Source organism: Triticum dicoccoides, chromosome 2B (genome assembly GCF_002162155.2).
Source record: "Triticum dicoccoides isolate Atlit2015 ecotype Zavitan chromosome 2B, WEW_v2.0, whole genome shotgun sequence".
Taxonomy (NCBI): Eukaryota; Viridiplantae; Streptophyta; class Magnoliopsida; order Poales; family Poaceae; genus Triticum; species Triticum dicoccoides.
The window spans coordinates 729,386,526-729,390,877 of record NC_041383.1 but is presented as its reverse complement, the minus strand read 5'-3'; positions in this window follow the sequence as shown (position 1 = coordinate 729,390,877).

Here is a 4,352-nt window from a genome sequence, read left to right as displayed (position 1 = left end):
GTTGCTGCCAACGAAGCAAGATCGAATAAAAGATAAAATGCAGCGGTGAGTGCAGAACCTCCTTGGTGGAGCCGAGTAGGCCTCGACTTCATCGGAGGAATTGGTGAGGGTCCTGCGGTTCCGGTGGGATAGGTCAAGACGACCTTGTGGGGATGAAGGTGGGCCGATAGACAAGGCAAACACCGGGGCAGCTCCTTGGAGGTGGAGGACGGGGCGGCTGATCCGCTGGGATGACGAGATCGATAATGGATCCTCATCCGGTGTGGTGGATGAGGGACGACGAGCTATTGCAGTGGACGTCATCATTCGGGAAGAGTCTCCGGCTGGGCGGCGGTCGGGAGGCCGACGGAGGAGCGTCGGGTTTTGCTGGTTTTGGTGGCTTCTGTGTATGAATGGAGGGGACGAAGGGGAAGATAGGGGGGAGCCATGGCTTAGGGACGTGCTTGTCCTAAATGTAGGGTAAGTTACGAACGTACCCTCATCGGTTTTGACCACGCGACGTCGAGGCAGGATTTTTGGCTGAGGGGTAGAAGGGGAATTTTGCTTGTCTAGGTTGCGGGGCCGATTTCACATGAGGAGGGAGTTTTCGCACGCATCGAAATTTTGGGATAACAAGGTGCGGCGTGGGTTGAAGAGGTGGGAGTTTCACAGCAGAAAAACCAAAAGATACTCGAGCTTAAAATTTTGGGATAACAAGGCGCGGAACCAATGTTCGGTAGAACAAACTTAACATGTACAAAAAAACAATTCATACAAGACACAAGAGAGTCATGTCCCTTTTACTATATTGCTATAAATGACATTGAAAAAACTACAAGAAAAATGAAAAAAAATCGGGAGAACAAGATTACGTTGTACAGTACCAAATCAATTCGCACTTCCCTCAACAAAAAAACAAATCAATCCCATAACCAGAAAGAGTCATGTCCCTTTTTATATGATTACAAATGCTCATGTGAACCAAAGTTTACATTTTGTTAAATTTTGGAATTATTCTGGGTTCGTTTGGCCGTTTTTATACATTAATTGAGTTTCTAGACATTTAATGTGCATAAGTCAAATTTGAACTGCAAGCACATGCTCTGGTGCACCAAAGTTGGTTGAAAAATCACATGTGTCCTTGGGGGAATATCTAGGTCCCATGCAAGAAATGGGAATGAAATTCAAACATCTGGGTGTCGTGACTCGGCCAAGAACAATGAGTAACTTGGTTTTTAAATTCTTGTAAATCCAAAACTCGCCTAGAAATCATGAAACTTGGCATGGTGTCATGTCATGGCACAAACATGTTGTGGTAAAAAACTTGGCCGAATTGCCACAAGTTTTGGTATAATCTTCTTGCAAACCAGAGCTTCTCTCAAGAAGGCTCGTGGTTCTGAGAGGGAACGTGTCACCTTTGTGTGCGAAACAATATACGCTGCCCCCCCCCCCCTTAATTTTCTTTATAGATGCAACATAGAACTATATGACTGTCGTCTTAAATTTTGGGATTAGTCCGGGTTCATTTGGCCTTGTTTATACATTAATTGAGTTTCTGGTCATATAATCTGCATAATTCAAATTTCAACTACAAGCACATGCTCTAGTGCACCAAGTAGTTGAAAAACAACATGTGTGTCCTGGGGTGAATTTCTAGGTCCCATGCAAGAAATGGGAATGAAAATCAAACATCTGGGCGTTGTGGCTCGGCCGAGAACATTGACAAACTTGGTTATAAAATTCTTGTAAATCCATTACACGCCTGAAAATCATGAAACTTGGCATGGTGTCATGTCATGGTACTATCATGATGGGGCAATTTTTTTGGCCAAATAGGACCAGTTTTGGTATAAGCTTCTTGCAAACCGGAGCTTCTCTCAAGAAGGCTCGTGGTTCTAAGAGGGAATGTGCCACCTTTGTGTGCAAAATGATATATGTTGCCCCCCCCCTTGATTTTCTTTACATAGGCAACCTAGAACTATATGAGTGTCATGTTAATTTTTGTTGTTATTCCGGGTTCATTCGGCCTTTTTTATACATTAATTGAGTTTTTGGACATTTAATATGTATAATTCAAATTTGAAATACAAACACATGCTCCAGTGCACCAAAGTTGGTTGAAAAATCACATGTGTGTCCTCAGGAGAATTTCTAGGTCCCATGCAAGAAATGGGAATGACAATCAAACATTTGGGCATCATGGCTCAGTCGAGAACATTGAGAAACTTGGTTATAAAATTCTTGTCAATCCAAAACATGCCTGAAAATCATGAAACTTGCCATGGTGTCATGTCATGGTACTATCATGTTGTGGTAAAAAACTTGGCCAAATTGGAACAAGTTTTGGCATAAGCTTCTTGCAAACCGGAGCTTCTCTCAAGAAGGCTCATGGTTGTGAGAGGGAACATGCCACCTTCGTGTGCGAAACAATAGATGTTGCCCCCCTTGATTTTCTTTATAGAGGCAACCTAGAACTATATGAGTGTCGTGTTAAATTTTGGAATTATTCCAGGTTTGTTTAGCCTTTTTATACATTAATTGAGTTTCTGGACATTTAATGGGCATAATTCAAATTTGAACTACAAGCACATGCTCCAGCGCACCAGAGTTGGTTGAAAAATCACATGTGTGTCCTTGGGTAAATTTCTAGGTCCCATGCAAGAAATGGGAATGAAATTCAAACATCGGGGAGTCATGGCTCGGCCGGAAACATTGAGAAAATTGGTTTTTTCATTCCTGTAAATCCAAAACTCGCCTGGAAATCATGAAACTTGGCATGGTGTCATGACATGCCACTAACATGTTGTGGAAAAAAACTTGGCCGATTGGAACATGTTTTGTTATAAGCTTCTTGCAAACCGGAGCTTCTTTCAAGAAGGCTCGTAGTTATGAGAGGGAACACGTCACCTTTGTGTGCGAAATGATATACGCTAGCCCCCCCTTGAATTTCTCTACAGAGGCAACATAGAACTATATGACTGTCGTGTTAAATTTTGGGATTAGTCCAAGTTCTTTTGGCCTTGTTTATACATTAATTGAGTTTCTGGTCATTTAATGTGCACAATTCAATTTTGAACCACAAGCACATGCTCCAGTGCACCAAAGTTGGTTGAAAAATAACATGTGTGTCCACGGGTGAATTTATAGGTCCCATGCAAGAAATGGGAATGAAATTCAAACATCTGGGCGTCGTGACTCGGCCGAGAACAATGAGTAACTTGGTTTTTAAATTCTTGTAAATCCAAAACTCGCCTAGAAATCTTAAAACTTGTGATGGTGTCATGTCATGGCACAAACATGTTGTGGTAAAAAACTTGGCCGAATTGGAACACGTTTTGGTATAAGCTTCTTGCAAACCAGAGCTTCTCTCAAGAAGGCTCGTGGTTCTGAGAGGGAACGTGTCACCTTTGTGTGCGAAAGGATATACGTTGCCCCCTTAATTTTCTTTATAGAGGCAACATAGAACTATATGATTGTCGTCTTAAATTTTGGGATTAGTCCGGGTTCATTTGGCCTTGTTTATACATTAATTGAGTTTCTGGTGATTTAATGTGCATAATTCAATTTTGAACTACAAGCACATGCTCCAGTGCACCAAAGTTACTTGAAAAATAACATGTCTGTCCTGGGGTGAATTTCTAGGTCCCATGCAAGAAATGGGAATGAAAATCAAACATCTAGGCGTCGTGGCTCGGCCGAGAACATTGAGAAACTTGGCTATAAAATTCTTGTAAATCCAAAACACGCCTGCATGAAACTTGGCATGGTGTCATGTCATGGTACTATCATGATGGGGCAATTGTTTTTGGTCAAATAGGACCAGTTTTGGTATAAGCTTCTTGCAAACCGGAGCTTCTCTCAAGAAGGCTCCTGGTTCTAAGAGGGAACGTGCCACGTTTGTGTGCAAAACGATATATGCTGCCCCCTTGATTTTCTTTAGAGAGGCAAAATAGAACTATATGAGTGTCATGTTAAATTTTGGAGTTATTCCGGGTTCGTTCGGCCTTTTTTATACATTAATTGAGTTTTTGGACATTTAATATGCATAATTCAAATTTGAAATACAAACACATGCTCCAGTGCACCAAAGTTGGTTGAAAAATCACATGTTTGTCCTCGGGTGAATTTCTAGGTCCCATGCAAGAAATGGGAATGAAATCAAACATCTGGGCGTCATGGCTCGGCCGATAACATTGAGAAACTTGGTTATAAAATTCTTGTAAATCCAAAACACGCCTGAAAATCACGAAACTTTCCATGGTGTCCTGTCATGGTACTATCATGTTGTGGTAAAAAACTTGGCCGAAGTGGAACAAGTTCTGGTATAAGCTTCTTTTAAACCGGAGCTTCTCTCAAGAAGGCTCATGGTTGTG